The sequence below is a fragment of the Oryctolagus cuniculus genome, chromosome 6 (assembly GCF_051225735.1).
Source record: "Oryctolagus cuniculus isolate XC-2025 breed Fujian yellow rabbit chromosome 6, ASM5122573v1, whole genome shotgun sequence".
NCBI classification, from domain to species: Eukaryota; Metazoa; Chordata; class Mammalia; order Lagomorpha; family Leporidae; genus Oryctolagus; species Oryctolagus cuniculus.
This window is the reverse complement of record NC_142872.1, coordinates 25610231-25630034: the sequence shown is the minus strand read 5'-3', so window position 1 is coordinate 25630034 and position 19804 is coordinate 25610231. Positions and strand designations below refer to the sequence as shown.

General features: G+C 41.5%; 1 long non-coding RNA gene across 3 annotated transcripts in view; it reads right to left on the bottom strand.

Annotated features, from left to right (window-relative positions):
- Window positions 1–19804, bottom strand: part of LOC149126065 (uncharacterized) — a 296586-nt gene that overhangs the window by 165237 nt on the left and 111545 nt on the right. For all 3 annotated transcript variants that reach the window (XR_016236143.1, XR_016236141.1, XR_016236144.1), the window contains one exon: window positions 16761–16813. This is a non-coding gene — a long non-coding RNA (uncharacterized LOC149126065). The remainder of the gene's footprint in view (window positions 1–16760; window positions 16814–19804) is intronic.

Genomic DNA, 19804 nt, shown 5'->3' with positions numbered 1-19804 from the left:
CAGAATTCAGACAAGAAAAAAAATCAAAGGGATACAAATTGGAAAGGAGGAGTCAAATTATACCTGTTTGTAGATGACACAATTCTATATATAGGTGAGCCAACAGACTCCACTAAGCAACTATGGGAATTCATAGGAGAGTTTGGTAAAGTTGCAGGATATAAGATCAACCCACAAAAATGAATAGACTTTGTATACACAGACAATGTTATGGCTCAGAAACAACTTGTAAGATCAGTCCCATTCAAAATAGCTACAAAGAAAAAAACTTTGGATAAATTTAACCAAGGACAGTAAAGGTCTCTACAAAGAAAATTGTAAAACATTAAAGAAAGAAATAGAAGACAACACAGAAAATGCAAAAAATGTTACATGTTCATGGATTGGAAGAATTCATATCATCAAAACTTCCATACTCCCAAAAGTAATTTGCAAATTCAATGCTATCCCAATCAAAATACCAATGACATTCTTCTCAGATCTAGGAAACCATGCCAAAATTCATATGGAAACTCAAGAGATCCCGAATAGCTAAAACAATCCTAAACTACAAAAACAAAGCTGGAGGCATGCCAATATCACCTTTCAAGACATACAACAGGGCAGGTACAATCAAAACATCTTGGTAGCATCACAGAAATACATATATAGATCAGTGGAACAGTACAGAAACCCCAGAAATCAATCCACACATCTATAACCAACTAATTTTGACAAAGGAGCTAAAATCAATCCCTGGAGAAAAGACAGTGTGTTCAAGAAATGGTGCTAGGAAAATTGGATCTCTGCATGCAGAAGTATAAAACCAGATCCCTACCTTACACCTTATACAAGAATCAACTTAAAACAGATCAAGGATATAAATCTACTTCCTGATCCCATCAAATTACTAGAGGAGAACCTCAGGGAAACTCTGCAAGACATTGAAATGGGCAAAGATTTCCTGGAAAAGAACCCAGAAGCACATGCAATAAAAGCAAAAATAGACAAATGGGATTCTACTGAGCTAAGAAGCTTTGCATTGCAAAGGAAACACTCAACAAAGTGAAGATGCAACTGATAGAATGGGAGAAAATATTCGCAAACTATGCAGCTGATAAAGGATTAATATCGGCCGGCGCCGCGGCTCACTAGGCTAATCCTCCGCCTAGCGGCGCCGGCACACCGGGTTCTAGTCCCGGTCGGGGCGCCGGATTCTGTCCCGGTTGCCCCTCTTCCAGGCCAGCCCTCTGCTGTGGCCAGGGAGTGCAGTGGAGGATGGCCCAGGTGCTTGGGCCCTGCACCCCATGGGAGACCAGGAAAAGCACCTGGCTCCTGGCTCCTGCCATCGGATCAGCGCGGTGCGCCGGCCGCAGCGCGCCAGCCGCGGCGGCCATTGGAGGGTGAACCAACGGCAAAAGGAAGACCTTTCTCTCTGTCTCTCTCTCTCTCACTGTCCACTCTGCCTGTCACAAAAAAAAAAAAAAAAAAAAAGGATTAATATCGAGACTCTATAAAGAGCTCAAGAAACAATCCAATTAAGAAATGGGCAGGGGCCAGCACTGTGGTGAAGCAGATAAAGCCACCTCCTGCAATGCCAGCACCCCATATGGATGCCGGTTTGAGTCCCAGCTGCTCTACTTTTTTTTTTCAACTTTTTTTTAATAAATATGTTTCCAAAGTACAACTTTTAGATTATAGTGGCTTTTCCCCCCATAACCTCCCTCTCACCTGCAACAATCCCATCTCCCATTCTCTCTCCCATCCCATTCTTCATCAAGATTCATTTTCAATTATCTTTATATACAGGAGATCAAATTAGTATCTACTAAGTAAAGATTTCAACAGACTGCACCCACATAGACACACAAAGTATAAAGTACTGTTTGAGTAGTAGTTTTACCATTAATTCGCATAGTACAACACATTAAGGACAGAGATCCTACATGGGGAGTAGGTACACAATGACTCCATTGATTTAACAACTGACACTCTTATTTATGATGTCAGTAATCACCTGAAGCTCTTGTCATGAGCTACCAAGGCCATGGAAGCCTCTTGAGTTCACAAACTCTGATCTTATTTAGACAAGGCCATAGCCAAAGTGGAAGTTCTCTCCTCCCTTCAGAGAAAGGTACCTCCTTCTTTGATGGCCCATTTTTTCCCCAGCTGCTCCACTTTAGATCCAGCTCTCTACTATGGCTTGAGAAATCAGTGGAAGACGGCCCAAGTCCTTGCATGCCTGCACCCACATGGAAGACCTGAAGAAGCTACTAGCTCCTGGCTTCAGATTGTCCCAACTCCAGCTGTTATAGCCATTTGGGGAGTGAACCAACAGATGGAAGACCTCTCTCTCTCTCTCTCTCTCTCTGCCTCTGCTTCTCTATAACTCGGCCTTTCAAACAAATAAATAAATCTCAAAAAAAAAAAAAAAGAAAGAAATTGGCAAAGTACTTGAACAGGCATTTTTTCAAAAGAGGAAACAGGCACACGGAAAAAAATGCTCAGGACCACCAGCCATCAGGAAAACATAAATAAAAACCAAAATGAGGTCTCAGGGCCAGCACTGTGGCGCAGCAGGTTAACGCCCTGGCCTAAAGCACCAGCATCCCATATGGGCAACGGTTCTAGTCCCGGCTGCTCCTCTTCCAATCCAGCTTTCTGCTATGTCCTGGGAAAGCAGTAGAAGAAGCCCAAGTCGTTGGGCCACTACACCCATGTGGGAGACCCGTAGGAAGCTCCTGGCTCCTGGCTTCGGATCGGTGCAGCTCCAGCCATTGCGGCTATCTGGCAAGTGAACCAGCAGATGAAAGACCTTTCTCTCTGCTCTACCTCTCTCTGTAACTCTGTCTTTCAAATAAAATAAAATAAATCTTTAAAAAAACAAGGTTTCACCTCACTCCATTTAGAATGGTTATCATACAGAAATCAGAAAACAATAAATGCTGGCAACGACATGGTAGGAAAAGGTACCCTAATACACTGTTCATGGGAATGTAAACTGGTACAGCCACGGTGGAAGAAAGTACGGAGATTTTTTAGAAATCTGGAAATACATTAAGAAAAATTTATGAGATCCTGAAAATAGATCAAAAAGAGTCATATGTAGCCCGATGTTTACTACACCTCAGTTCACAACAGCTAAGATACAGAATCAACCCAGATATCCCTCAACCAATGACTGGATAAACTGTGAGATATATATATATGATATATATAACTCTCTCTATATATATATGATATATATAAAATGGTGTGTTTTATATATATAAATATACATATGTATGTATGTATACACACACACCATGTAATATTACCCAGTGTTAAAAAAAAGAATGAAATCCTATCTTTCACAATAAAGAACAATTTTTCTGGGAAAAATCTCATCTTCAAAGATCGAGCAATATCAGGAGAAAGCTTGTGATAACAACAATAAATAAAATACAGATGTAAGTGGGCAATGTGTTGTGATGAATATTTTCTTTATTTTATTGTGTGTCTACCCCATTTTACACCATAACCATCTGCCATTTCTAACATCATAGGCTGAAGGCTAACTACAGAGGGTCATGAATGCCAAGGCTAAACACTAGAATTGCCTGTGTTGCAGTCTCCTACAGAGGCTGATGAATTCTCTGGCAACAGAAAGTGGATATAATTTTTCACTTTATTCCAAGTGCCTAGACCATAACCTGAGCTTTGCAGAGTGCTCAGAAAATGCCTATCCAAGAGAATGAAAGATGACATGAATACATGAATAAAGGAAGAAGAAAGAATTTGAATTTTGTGAACCATAAGGTTCATAAACAAGAATGGTATTTAAATCAGCCTTTCATATCTCTGGGTTCCTGAGTCATGGTTGACTCAATCTACCATGGATCAAAAATATTCAAAAGGGCAGGCACTGGGCAGAGCAGTAAGATGTCACTTATGACACATGCATCCCCAATAAGAGTGCCTAATTTCAAGTCCTAGTTCTGCTCCTGATTCCAGCTTCTTAATAACATATACCTTGAGAGCCACTGGCAATGATCCTTGGCTCATGCAGTTGGGCCCCTGCCACGTATCTGGGAGAACTGACTTGTGTTCCTTGTCCCTGACAGTAGTTTGGCCTACCCTTGGTTACTGTGGACATTTGGGGAATGAACCAGCAAATGGGAAGGGTCTCCTATCTCTCTGCCTTTCAAATATATTTACTTAGGAAAGAAATCCAAAAAAAAAAAAAAAAAAAAAAAAAAAAGGGAGGGAAGGGAAGGGGAGGGGAGGATTTAAAAAATAAACTAGGGGCTGGTACTGTGGTATGCAGAGTAAAGCTGCTGCCTACAGTGCCGGCATCCCATATGGACACCAGTTCCAATCCCAGCTGCTCCACTTCTGATCCAGCTCTCTGCTGTGGCCTGGAAATCAGTGGAAGATGGCCCAAGTCCTTGGGCCCCTGTACCCACGTAGGAGACCTGGAAGAAGCTCCCTGCTCCTGGCTTCAGATCAGCTCGGCTCCAGCCATTGCAGCTATATGGGGAGTGAACCAGCGGATGGAAGACTTTGTCTCCCTCCCTCCCTCCCTCTCTCCCCCCCCCACCGCCTCTGCCTCTCTGTAACTCTGCCTTCAAATAAATAATCCTTTTTTTTTTTTTTTGACAGGCAGAGTGGACAGTGAGAGAGAGAGAGACAGAGAGAAAGGTCTTCCTTTGCTGTTGGTTCACCCTCCAATGGCCGCCGTGGCCAGCGCGCTGTGGCCGGTGCACCGCGCTGATCCAAAGCCAGGAGCCAGGTGCTTCTGCTGGTCTCCCATGCGGGTACAGGGCCCAAGGACCCAGGCCATCCTCCACTGCACTCCCGAGCCACAGCAGAGAGCTGGCCTGGAAGAGGGGCAACCGGGACAGAATCCGGCGCCCCGACCGGGATTAGAACCCGGGGTGCTGGCGCCACAGGCGGAGGATTAGCCTACTGAGCCGCGGCACTGGCCTCAAATAAATAATCTTTTTTTTTTTTTTTTGACAGGCAGCAGAGTGGACAGTGAGAGAGAGAGACAGAGAGAAAAGTCTTCCTTTGCAGTTGGTTCACCCTCCAATGGCCACTGCCGCCGGCGCACCACGCTGATCCGATGGCAGGAGCCAGGTACTTCTGCTGGTTTCCCATGGGGTGCAGGGCCCAAGCACTTCGGCCATCCTCCACTGCACTCCCTGGCCACAGCAGAGAGCTGGTCTGGAAGAGGGGCAACCGGGACAGAATCCGGTGCCCCAACCGGGACTAGAACCCGGTGTGCCGGCGCCGCAAGGCGGAGGATTAGCCTAGTGAGCCGCGGCGCCGGCTTCAAATAAATCATCTTTAAAATAAATAAACAAACTCTATTGAACACATAGGCTTTTTCTTGTCATTATTCCAAACACAATTCAATAAAACAGATAGTAACACAGCATTTACACTGTACTATGTAGTATAAGTAATCTAGACAAAGTGAGATGTATGTAGCATAATATGCAAATAGTATACTATTTTATATAAGGGACTTGAGGATCTATAGATCTGAGTAAACACAGGGCCCCTGGCAGCAATCCCAGGATATCAAGGGAACTTAAATGAAAGCATGCAAACAATACACTAGATGAGCAATAATGTGGAGGTGACCCCAAAATATTTTATTTCTTTTCTTCCATTATTCCTCTATTTTTTCAATTTTATATGGAAAGTTGTACTTATAAAAAATTGTACTTATGAAAGTACAACTGATTTTTAAAAGATTTTATTTATTTATTTATTTATTTGAGAGGCAAAGTTATAGAGAGAAAGGTCTTCCATCCACTGGTTCACTCCCCAAATGGCTGCAAAGGCCAGAGCTGAGCTGATCTGAAGCCAGGAGCCAGGAGCTTCTCCTATGTGGGTGCAGTGGCCAAGCACTTGGGGCATCTCCCACTGCTTTCCCAGGCCATAAGCAGAGGGACTGGCAGCCACATGGGATGCCAGTGCCACAGGCAGAGGCTCAGCCTATAATGCCACAGTGCCTGTCCCAGTATGACTGATTTAAATAAACTTCAAGTATTTAAATTGAGCAATTTCATGAAGTTTAGATGTATGTACACCCCCATTTAACATCATCGCAACTAACATAGTGAACATATCCATCACCACCAAAAGCTTCCTCCTTGTGCCCCTTTGGAAAGCTCTGGATGGAAGTCTATGTGCAGGCATGCTGAGTAGCACTCTCATAACAACACCTGTCTGGTGATGAGGGCAGCAGGCCTGCAGAGAGAAGGGGTTGCACTGTGATGCTCATACCACAGATGCTCCAGCCCAGCCCACCCTCTATGGAGCGCTGGCACTCTCACAGATCTTCTGAGTGCCCTGCATTGAGACAAATCGACGGAGCCTTTGTACCTCCACATCCACCAGTCATCAGACACAACTATCCCCCTGGAGGACCTCAATCTTTACAGAGCCCTTTGACTCAAGGCAAGTCCTAGGCAAGGACTCAACTACGAACCTCAGAGGGAAACAGCAGCTATAGGAATAAGTACCCGCGCATCCTAAAGAGAGATCAGGTTGGGCACCACAGCATCCACCTCCAAAGGTCAGGCAAAGAGACCCAGTGGCAGACAGGAGCAGTCCCTGCCCTGGTGAAGTGAAGAAATCAACAGTTTCTCTTTACAAGGGAGAATCCAGTACAAGCAAACAAACGTTTCTGCCCATGTCATGCTTCACACTGTACTGTACATTGGTTATCTCACTATGCCCCAGAGCAGCACAGGATGCAACTGAGGCACATAGAGGCCACATGACCAACCCAAGTCACCTGATCTTCTGAGAGGCAACACTCAAAACTGCAGGCAGCTTGGTCCTATACTACATTTCCAACTACTACAATCTACTCCATTTCTGAGCTTGCATTTCCACTGACATTTGCATATTATATTTATATTGCATATGGTATCCTTTTAAAAGGTACTATTTTTGCATGTTATGCTCAAAATGTGAAAATCAGCAGCAAGATACACACTGACTCTATGAATCACTCAATGCTTGTATTAGAAATTACCAAAGTAACATTTGCAAAGTTACATGATATTTTGTCACCACATTAGGAAAGGCTATCATTATAGCTCATAGTCGTTGATGGAGTGAAAACACCATCCTACAATTAGTCTGACTCAAAGAGATTAGAAATCAGAAAAATACAGATATATGCTAAAAAAAGAAGGAAAACTTGCTAGCCTGGGAACACAGCCTCATTCTTATTTCCCAGGAAATGATCACCTTTTACCGAATTATCCTCATAATTGAGATGTCAAGTTTGAGCTCTGCCAATCAAATGCATTACCTATTGCATCTGACAAAGTTCAACCAGAAAAGCAAAACCACTAAGGCATGTTAGATAGATTCAGAGATGCATACTAGGGGACTGACTTTACACAATTAATGGAGTTAATAAAATAGTCTCTGTGAAACTATTCTATGTGCTTCCAGTACTAGAGCCTGAAGTCGACAGACAAGGTCATTAGGAAGAGAAGACGAATTATGAAATGGGGAAAGAATAACTGGAATATATGTGGATAAGTCACAAAGGTCTGGTACGTACTTCCTCCACGCCTCCTACTTCATGATGGAGGCTCCTGCAAGGGAAGCTGGAACCCTTCATACAGAGCCAAGCGCATGACTGGTCCAAGAGTAAGAGCAGTGGTCAGAAGAAATGCAGTAGCAGCCTGATGCGAGCCAGCAGAGCAGCTACGACATGGACAAACATGCTCTGAACAGCAGCGGCACCGCATGCCCTGGCACCAAGAATATGGCTGCTGCTTTACTGGCACCTCCACAGCTCCAGAAAAATGCCCCCTTACAGCCTAATTGACTCAGTTCTGCAGGGCAAGAAATTCGAAGAAATGTAGTTCTAGCTAAGTTGATACAATACAAATCTCCCACAGCTATTCTTGAGGACAGACCTAGCACAGGAGGGGAAACAATCAGATGTTCTGCCTAGGAAAATGTTACCTTAGATATGCTCAAAGAAATCATTTATATCATATGGGAAAAGGCACAGGTTGTTTAAAGAACAGTGACCTGACATTGTGTTAACTGTTTTCTACCCATGACCATCATTAACTCTAATGGTCAGTACTATGGTTATGGCCCTTATTTTGGAGGCAAATGAGCTGAAGCTTAGAGAGGTCAACCGGTTTACTCAAAGCAGCACAGTAAATTGAAAATCTAGAACCTAAGACTCTCTGATTCCAAAACTCTTGCCTGTTATCAGTTCACTGTATTATTAGTGATAAAATAATAAATGACAAATAACTCAAAGTGTACACTGGATGCAGTCATTATTGCAATCACAAAACCTAAGTGCTCCTATGGTATCAATTATAGAAAATCTGTGAAGGGCTAAGCTCTCTTTGGTTGCACTGGTGTAGGCATATTTTTTCTCAGATGGACCCTGAGAGCCAGAGACCCATGTGGAATGAAGTGTGGAAAGGAGCCACAATGTTTTATGACACCCCCCCCCAAAAAAAAGCTGTGTAAAACAGAATCTAAAGAATTGAGGGAGACATTAAGAGAGAAGGGCCACAGGTTTCTAAAGGGTATGACCAGCAAAACTAAGGTACAAAGAAAGGTAAGCGAGCAGAAGAAGCAAAGTATGCATGCACTGAGCGATGGGTCTGCCAAGGTGATGGACAGTCAAAGACAAGTCAGGGGTTTTAGTGAGGCTAGGATGGGATCACTGAGTGAGACCCCAGGACATCTGCATCAGCATGAATCCCAGAGCCTTGACTTCTTCCTGATGCCACCCTGTGCCCTTCCCTTTTCTTAGAACTTTAGCATTAAAAAAAATTGAGATTATAAATCTTCTCTCCTTCCACTTTGCTTATGGCCTTGTCTAAATACTGATGGAGGAGTTTGTGGATTAAAAAGGCTTCCATAGCCTAGGCAGCTCAAGTCAAGAGCCTCTGGTGATCACTGATGTCATACAAAAGAGTGTTAATTATTAAATTAACAAGAGTCACTGTGCACTAACTTCCCACAGAGGACCTCTGCCCTCAAAGAGCTGTATTATAACTATGTGTAAGTGTTCCCAAAACATGTATCATTCTTGGGTGCTTCATTAAAGTTAATTAAGTTTCTGGGGCTGGCCTGTGGCATAGTGGGTTAATGCACTTGCTTGGAGCACTGGCATCCCATATGTGCACCAGTTCAAGACCCAGCTGCTCCACTTCCAATCCAGCTTTCTGCTATGGCCTGGGAAAGCAGTAGAAGACAGCCCAAGTCCTTGGGCCCCTGCATCCATGTGGAAGACCCGGAGGAAGCTCCTGGCTCCTGGCTTTGGATAGACCCAGCACCAGCTGTTGCAGCCAATTGGGGAGTGAACAATTGGATGGAAGATATATATATATATATATATATATATATATATATATATATATATATATATATCTGCCTCTCCTCTCTCTGTGTAACTCTGACTTTCAAATAAATAAACCTTTAAAAAAAAGTTAATTAAGTCTCTAGAAAAAAAAAAAAGAAGTAGTAGTAAAATTAACTTCAAGATGCAATGACTTTGAACAGTCTTTGAGAAACAGTTTTTTGCTTTGTTTGTTGTTTTCTATTCTTGGGGTTTTTTTTCTGTGCAAACTGTTGAACTCTTTACTTAATATACAGTTGGTCTTCTGTGTATAAAGTTAATCAAAAATGGATCCCAGTGGAGAATGGACTGGGAATGGGAAAAGGAGTAGGAGGGGTGAGAGAGTGGGTGGGAGGGCAGGCATGGCAGGAAGAATTACTACATTCCTAAAGTTGTACTTACGAAATACATGAAGTCTATATTCCTTAAATAAAAGGATTCTTTGGGGGGAAAAACAAAAAAAATGAAAATAAAAATAAATCCTCTCTCTGCTCCTTTCAGATATAAATCTTTCAAAACATTCATACTAGGGGCCGGCGCTGTGGCACAGTGGGTTAACACCCTGGCCTAAAGCGCCAGCATCCCATATGGGTGCCAGTTGGAGTTCTGGCTGCTCCACTTCGGATCTGGCTCTCTGCTGTGGCCTGGGAAAGCAGTGGAAGATGGCCCAGGTCCTTGGGCCCCTGCACCCATGTGGAAGACCTGGAAGAGGCTCCTGGCTCCTGGCTTCGGATTGGTGCAGCTCTGGCTGTTGTGGCCAATTGGAGAGTGAACCATCGGATGAGAGACCTCTCTGTCTCTCTCCCTCTCCTCTCCTCTCTCTGTGTAACTCTTTCAAATAAATAAAAAATCTTTAAAAAGAAAAAAACATTCATACTGTTACAACCCTAAAACATCTTGCTCAAGGATCTGAGGGCTATCCCTTTGAATGAAAATATCAAGGGAGTTAGTGCCCCTGCTTTCCAGTTTTCAAGGAAGGATAGAAACCTAAATTCCATGGGACACCAAGCTCCAAGTTGTAAAACTACCTCCTGTCATGAAGATACAGAACATTTTTGTTCTGTGGGTAAGCACAGTTAGCAACACAGGTGTCCTCGAGTCCCCCATCTCAGCTTTCAGAAACTCCCCAGCCCTTTGCTTCAGCAGAGAGCTCTCACTACAACTCTTGACAAGTCTTTGACTGGATTCTGACTCTTCTCCTCTATGACAATAGCCTTGACATAAGTCTTCCTTGCCTGGTGACCTTTATTCAGTGACATTTTTGTTATGATAGTCATACAAGCCCAATGCGCAATGGGAAACCTTTAAGTTTGGTCTACATGTGAAAGAAATATTTATTATGCAAGGAAAGATAATAACATCAACCAGAAAATGAGTAGTACAAGCACATGCACATCCTTACTTAGAGTCACAGTTGTTCACACTTTGCTCTCTCCTATCTGAAAACAAATTGCAGACATCATGCCTAAATTCCTCACTCCCAATGCTTCAGCATCCATTTCCAGAAAATAAAGACATTTCTTGCATGACTTAAATGCATCATCACCCTACAGCACTCGGCAATATTATCAGTTATGTACTCCACATCTAAATTCCTGCAGCTATTCTCAAAATGTCAGTTATTGTTTTTTATTTTCATCTGATCCAGGGTCCACTCAATGCTTATACTTCTCTTGATTATCCTGCCTCTTTCATCCTTTTAAATCTAGGCAAGTCTACATGGATTTGTAGATTAAGTTCTTTTTTTAATAACAATGACTTTTTTAAAGACTCTAGGCCAATTATTCAGTAGAATAAGTCATATTGTAGATATGCCTGTTACTTTATTATTAGATTAAGGTTTCCCAGTAGCTATACAACACACACTCTGTTTTTATTAAAGATTTATTTGTTTTGTTTGAAAGGCAAAGTGACAGAGAAAGGAAAAACCATCATCTCCTACCTCCCAGATACACGAGCAAGAAGCTGATGGGAAGTGCGGAGCAGCCAGGATTTGAACCAGCACTTGGATATGGAATGAAGGTATCCCAAGCAGTGGCATAACCCATAGCACCATGCTGTATACCTCAGAATACACATTCTTTTCAAGTACACACACAAATTCACCAATGTAGGCCATAAATGGGACCATAAAACAAATATCAAAAATGTCAAAGAGCAGAACGTCACAGAAGATGTCCTCTGACCACATCAGAAATTCACAGAAAGAGCTGGTGTTAAGGCATAGCAGGTAAAGCCGCCTCCTGTGATGCCAGAATTCCAGATGGGTGCCAGTTTGAGTCCCAGCTGCTCCAATTCTGATCCAGCTCCTCACTAATGGCCTGGGAAAATCAGCAGAAGATAGCCCAACTGTTTGGGTCCCTGCACCCACGTGGGAGACCCAGATGAAGCTCCTTGCTCCAGGCTTCCACCTGGCTCAGCCCTGGCCGTTGCAGCCATCTGAGGAGTCAATCAATAGATGGAAGATTTCTATCTCTTCCTCCTTCTATGTAGTTTTGACTTTCACATAAATAAATGAAGCCTTTATAAAAAAGAAATTAACAGCAATAAGGTATCTAGAAAATCCTCCAGGTTCTTATGAATTAGGCAACACATCTTAATGACCCATAGGTCAAGGAAGAATTATAAAAAGAAAAAGAGAGAGAGAAAGGATAAAGTTAATGAAATTGAAAACCAACTCTCAAAAATCTGTAGCATGCAGATAAACACTGCTTAAAGGGAAATGCATAATTCTGTATACTTACCAAGGAGGAAAGTCTCAAATCTGTGAGGTAAGTAAACTATAAGCTAAAACCCAAAGTAAACAGAAAGAAGAAAATAACAAATATGAGAGGGAATCTAAATGACAAAAATTGGCTAAGGTCTGGAAAGGCAGTGAAACATGGCCCAAGTACTCGGGTCCCTGACACCCATGTGGGTAACCAGGATAGAATTTCTGGCTCCTGACATCAGCTTGGCACAGACTTGGTTGTTGCAGACACTTGGGAATAAATAAGTGAAAGGAAAATTGAATGATCTTTCCACTTCTCTCCCTCCCTCCCTCCGTCCCTCCCTCCCTTTCTCTCTCCAATTTTTATTTAAATAAATACATTTTTTGTAAAGAAGAAATGGGTTCAGGTGTGGAACATCAGATCTGCTCATGGCAAAAACTATCTTTCCCATTACCCCAATTGAAACCGAACATGAGAGAAAATCAATAATTAGAAAATTCCTCCGCTGGCGCCAAGGCTCAGTAGGCTAATCCTTCGCCTGTGGCACTGGCACCCCAGGTTCTAGTCCCGGTTGGGGCGCCGGATTCTGTCCCGGTTGCTCCTCTTCCAGTCCAGCTCTTTGCTGTGGCCTGGGAAGGCAATGGAGGATGGCTGAAGTGTTTGGGCCCTGCACCCACGTGGAAGACCAGGAGGAAGCACCCGGCTCCTGGCTTCGGATCGGCACAGCACGCTGGCCATGGCGGCCATTTGAGGCGTGAACCAACAGAAAAGGAAGACCTTTCTCTCTGTCTCTCTCTCTCACTGTCTTACTCTGCCTGTCAAAAAAAAAAAAAAAAAAAAAAAAAAAAAAAAAAAGAAAGAAAGAAAAGAAAAGAAAAAGAAAATTCCTTGAGGGAGCATTTAGCCTGTGGATTGAGATGCCTATGTCCCACATCAGTGCCTACGTTGAGCCTGGATCTGACTTATGACTCCAGTTTCCTGCAATACAGGTGCTGAAAGAAACACAGTACCGGTGATACTGCAAGTGACTGGGTTCCTGCTACCCATTTGGTTCCCAGCTTCAGCCACAGCCCAGAACCAGCTACTGTGGGCATTATAACCAGTGGATGGGGACACATGCACTCCCTCTTGCTCTCCTTCTCCATTAAATAAATAAATAAATTTTATTACTGAGACTAATCGAGGAAAATAATAAAGAAATACAAATAACCAATATTACAAAGAAAAAATATACACTACTAAAAAATTTACCTACGTTAAAAGAATGAAAAGATAGTATTACTGAGGCTTCCTGCTAATTCACCTGGGAGGCAGATGAAAGTCCAAGAACTTGGGTTCCTGCCACCCATACAGGAGACCTGGATGGAATTCCTGCCTCCTGGCTTCAGAGTGACCCAGCTTCAGCTGTTATACGCATTTGGAGAGGGAGCTAGCAGATGGAAGATATCTTTCCACTCCCTCCCATTTTTTCTCTCCCACCCCCAGCACCTTTCCCAATAAACAAATAAATCCTCTTCAAAAAATATTATGAAGAACATTATGCCAATAAATTGGACCACTTCTTGAATGGAAAAGTACTTCAAAAACTACACTGAGCCAACATTTATGTTAAGTATTTAGCAAACATACTACCTGATGACAGACTGCACTTCTTAGTGCATTTTGTCAAGAAGTTCATATTAGACTATACAACTCTTAGAGACACTAGGTTTGATTACTCAGTTAAGACATGGAACATTAGAGCTGTCCATTGTAAAACTGCATTTTCCCTTTTACTGCAAATAACCTCTGGAGTGATACTTTGCAACTATATAAATATTCTGTTCCCCTAATAGTCTTTCACCTAATGAGTTCAGCATTCTCTAGCCATGCTTGTTTGAATCAATTAGTATACTGAGATGGAAAATCTTCATTTTCTAATTATATTATTCCATTTAGCATTCTTTTATAAAAACTTTTCTTCTCTCTCTGCTCTCTTCTCTCACCACTATGAATCATTTCTTCTCAATGTGTTAGTTGTAATCAATTATCATCATTCCTTGTGATGTGTAACTTGTCCCAAGCCAGCTTTTGTATTTTTCTTTTTAATGAACCCATTTGTCTCTGTGCACTTACTGCTATTGTGACACGACATTTTTCAGACTTACCTTGTAAATTTCCTGTTCTGGGTCTGGCAATAATCATTTCTCTAAGGAGTTCTTTAGCGGTAGCTGGTATTTACAAATCCAGATGCCTACTGTGTTCATTGCTATTGAAGTGGCACTGCTTCTAAGTCTGCTCAGCAGAACAAGCCAGTAAGTACGCATATGTGTCTGTGTTACCTATTTATTCATCTGTCTGTGCATGATGGCCTCACACCTGTGACACCTGTGGCTGGAATCCAACCCTAGGAAAGTAAAACTACTTCCCCAAAACATCAATATGTTTATACATTTGTTCTACCCTACTAAAAATCCACAAAGTAGTTTTAGAATTATACCACCACTATTACTAACAAAAACAAACCTGCTAAGTAAATCTCAATAGTCTTTGACAGTTCTTTTGGCTTTATAATACATTCTATTTAGAGTATACAGAGCTCTGTGTTCAAATGTTGCTGGGCTTAATCTTTTCTCTGTGTGATTCTCATCAATCTGATATACAGTTAGGTTATGTTTTCTATCTATATTCACACTTGGTGTCTGCCTTTTCATATTTTATTATTATACTTCTGAATGTTTAATATATTTACATGGTTCAAAATCAAAATTCTTTAAAACGTCTACTAAGAGATCTCACATGTATCCCTCTATCCTCTATATCCTCCTTCCACACCCTATAAGTAATATTTTCATTAACTTCTGGGTTATATTTCCTGTTTCATTTTATAAGAATAACCAATTTCCCCTTCCTTCTAACACAGTAGTAGCCTATTATCTGTACTCCATGGAAACTTGTTTTATTTCATTAAGCAATATATCCTAGATTCACAGAACACTGCCCTATCCTTCCACATGGCTGCATTGTGCTCCATTGTGTGCAATCCTACATCTAAGTCCTCTATTCTCTTGTGAGTAACCATTTACACTCACTGCAATGCTTTGTTATTACAAATTATCACTAACGAATAATTTTGTGCATCTGCTGTTTTATATTTGTGGAGGTGTGTCTTCAAGGCAAATTTCTAGATCAGACTCTCTGAGTCAGAAACTAAATGCAAATATAGTTTTGTGACATATTGTGAAAATCCTCCTCAAAATATTGTATCATCTTTCATCTTACCAGAAAATGTATGAAAGTATCAACTTGCACAGCCTTGGCAGGCGGGTTATCCAGACTTCGAACTTTATGTCAATCCAGTAGGTGAGAAAAGGTCTTTCCATGATGTCCTCTTTTGTCTTTTATTATGATTTAAAAGTTGAATATCTTATATTTCTTATACAAAGAGAGAGCAACAGGACACCCTGAAGATTGTCAACAACAGGAAACCACCATTACTTCCAGGCTAACGTATCAAATGGAGAAGGCAATGTTCCTGCAGTCCAAGGTTAAGGGCCACTAAGTATGCTAAAATCATGGTAGTCTACCCAACAAGATTTGAAGCCATAACGGAGCTACAGTTTCTGTCGACACATGGAGAGGAGGATGGAAATGCCTCCTTTCCTTATGCACACCAGCCTACCACAGATGAATTCCATTGGCCAATGCCAGACAAAAGCTAACTGATAGTGGAGCATGGAAAATGCATCCTGCAGAGTTTAGCTCCCTTGCAAGAGAGAACAGAGATGAGGGGAAAGGAGACTGCTCTGAAGGCAAAGGAACAGTACAACACTCAATACAAAACCTAGGGGGAATTCTTGACCTTTTATTTAAAACAAATTCCCAGAAGATACCATATAGTAGTAACACTCCAGTAGCCACATGCCTGTAACTAAATTTTTGAAAGGTATACAGTAGTTTGAAGATAGACTGTAATACAGTCTTCTTATTAGTTCAAACAAAATTATCCTGCAAATAATCTGTAAGGGTTTTTTTTATTATGTGTGCCTTTTGGATAAAAAAGGATTAAGGAAATCAAGAGTATAGGGACGGAACTAGGAAGACTAAAGTAAATATTATTAGTCCTGCAGACACCAGAAACAACCAAAACATTGAGACTGAGATCAAACTGAAAACAACTGAAAAAAAGATTTAATCTTATTTTAAAATAATTAAATAAAAGTGAATTTAAAATGAACAAAGAAAAATAACAAGCCAAACATATTGGAGGTAGGCATTTAGACACTCAGAAGAAGCAAAAGTTCCTCTTTTGATACTTATTAACTTCTCTAAGTTCTGTATTTTAATATAACGATTTTAGAAAGATGAATTTTTTATTGGTCTATCATTCTATTTTATATCATAAGAAATCCAGAACTATTCAGCATCCTAATCTAGCAAAATCTAAAAATAAGCTCAGTGTTGAAAATTTATTATTCAATGCAAAAGATATAAAAGAAATGGTTTGGTTTTTTGAGTAATGATTTATTCTCAGAACTAATCCAATGAGACAAGGTTACTTTTCTGTAAGGAAAACTAATAACATACCTGTTCAATCTTCTAGAAAATCAAGGACTTGAACACCTTGCTAATGTGCAATTCAGATATTCAGGAAAGAACTCTCCAGTTGGAGTATTAACTAGGCTCTTCAACATTCCACTTACTTTTTCTTCTCTTCTTTCCTCTCGTCTTCTTCTTGCCAACATCCTCTTCTGCACTGGACAGCATCAACATGTTAGGAAAAAAGAGTCAAAAGAGAAATAAGTCAGCTCATGTAACAACATCCTAATGCCCACAAGAAAAAAAAATAAACACCAATAACTGTGTGGGACACCGTTAGCCATCATCATCCTGCATGCACCATCTCCAATAAAAGCATTTTAACCACACACCCTTGGATAATTGGTTCCCATGACTAATACATACCCACTAGTCCACAGCCTAAGGAGTGTGAGTGACAAATAATAAAAATGCTTAGGATAATGTGGCTGATTGTAATTCCATTTGAAATAAATGTAACAAATGGCAATGATCCATCTAGTTAACCATCCAGCACAACTCTAATTGTTCAGGTTGTTCATTTCATTACACAGTGTCCTTTCTCAAAAAAAAAAAAAAAACTCATAGTATGAGGAAGTGTTGTCCTCAGCTGGTCACATGGCTTCCACCTGTCACTTGGCTTGTTTTTATTTCATTCTGTCTTCTGGAAAAACATGAAACCTGTCTATAGTCAGCAGATTATATATGCATGTTAGCTTAAATCAAGCAGTTTTATGTCCCTGTCCTTTAATATTGCCCTATTCTTTTTCATTTATTTCTAATTTATTTCACACATTTGTTTTACACACATCTTTAAGCCATCTGTTGTAGTCTGAATAAGCTAGTAATAGTTACAGAGATTGAGTCTGGAGCATAGCGTGTGTGTAATCGACACTGGTGACAGTAATAGGGAGGAAGAAGGATCGGGCAGGCCTTTTCGAAACTTGGCCAACCTACCAGGATGCTTGGAAGTAAATATTACTCATTAAGAGTGGCCTGTGTCAAGCCAACATGTCCATCATGCATGACCTTCACTGAGTCCCAAACAAAGGCTGCCCCAGCAAGGACAGGAATTTAGACCAGCTGAATCACTGGGCCTGAGGCAGACTCTGGAGGAGCTGAAATACTATCACTGGAGATAGGACCTGGAGCTGAGCAGCAGTGCTTCCTCAAGGGAAGCTGTATGGCATATCTCTGGGTCGACCATAGCAAAATCTCAAATACTGAATGGAAGACAATTTCCTCCATATCCAATGTCCTTTCTTCCTAAAGGGAAACTTAGAAAAAACACCATGTCTAAAGCTGAAGTGAGCCTCAGAGTCCAAACGATACTCATTGTCTCCTTCCTTCACTGCCTGTTACCCTAAGCTACTACTTCTGTGGCCTGGCTGTTTACTTTTCAGTGTGACCCAGACCGTCAAGCCCCGGTCACCATGCTCTCTGGCTGAAGTCACCGTGCTAGTCAATTTACAGTCATAACTGGGAAAAGGGAGTACTCAGATGGACCCAAGTCAATCAGCTGAATTCCACAAATTCCTCCCTGTGTCTACTGTGTAACAGCATCACTGCCCCTGTTAATGATCAGTCAAGTATCCTGCCCAGATGGTGACTCCTTGTCTAATTCCTGGACCCATGAATGTCAAAGTGCCCAAATGACAATCAAAGCTTCTAAATCAATGGAACTATTGCTGTGTCCCCTTGAGAATGTGTACCAGGAGACACTGTATACTTTGGAGACTATAGCCTCTAATGCAGAAGAACCCAGAATTATGGCAAAAGGGAAATAAAGACCTCCAGTGGGCTGCTGGGAGTGATGGTTTTTTTACCCAGTGATTCTTGTATCCATGTACTCTTCCTGCTGATGACACAACATCATACAAATGTCATCTGTTTGAAACATCTTCTGCGTTCTAGAAGATGGTACTCCATCTGTATTACACCAGAGTATTAATACTGAGTCTCCAATGCTAGCAGTTTCTCAGGGGAGCAGTATGTGATATGACGTGAATGCCAGGGTCACAAGCCAACTCAAAAGCTTCCTTTGATATGAAATCAGCTCCTGAGATCACAAGGGCAGGAAAGGCAAACCCATACCCAGAGCACAAGTGCATTCCTATGAGACATATGGAAATAAACCACTAACCCTTCCAGGATGAAATGAGCCCAGTCTAGTCAACCTGCCACCTAGAGGCTGGCTGGTTTTCTTGAGTACTAATGGCATTTTAACACCAGTCTCTGTTGCTGGCATATTGGATATCAAGCAGTGATCACAGCTAATAGGCAGGCCGGGTTGTTACGGTCATGCAAATCTTTCATCACTACTACCATCATTTATGTGGCTGGGGACAGGTTGGCTGATATCAGCTGGAGAGGTCACTTTGTCTTCTTGGTTGATTATTGTCATCTCCTTGCTATTTGGTTTGCATTAACATTTGAAACAAATATCTTCACAATTCATATCCATTTGTACACACTGATTCACATACTTCTTTTCCACTTTCTGGTCATCAAGCTTCTATTCTTTCTTGCTCCAGGCCCCTGATCAATTGGGCAGGACATTCATCACTATCCATGAGTTTCTGTACAGCTACCTTTAGTTCAGTTCTCTTTCCATACAAAGGGGATGAACAGATCTACCTTTAGGCACTAGGAAGGTTTCCCTTGTCATTTTAGTCCCTCCCTGTAGAAACCATCCATTTTTCACTTGTCAAATACTAAGCCAACCACTATGTACACCAAGCTCAGGTGTCTTTTCCTCTTCCTTTAACTTATATGTTAAATTCTCCATATATCCATAAGTACAAGCTGGACAAGATCCACTGGTATCACCCTAGGGTTTGGAGCCACTTATTTATACTTACAGCAGCTAGGTCCTCCTAGCACTCAGTCCTAGCCATACTATTTCCATTTTACAATGAATTGTTTCTGGGCCCATATGACCATATAACGTGATGGATCTGAGAGAACCCAGTTCATTATGGACAATTCTAGACATATGATCACTAATGTTCTCTTAGTTGGGTCCAGTAGCATGCCAGAATTTGCTTTGTAAAAGGCATATACTTCTTTACTACAAATGGCATAACATAGCAAGGCACTGCTCCAGACCCCACAAAGCCACACTGTGGTTCTTTCAGTGGAAACTGACACAAGTGGTGCACGACATCTT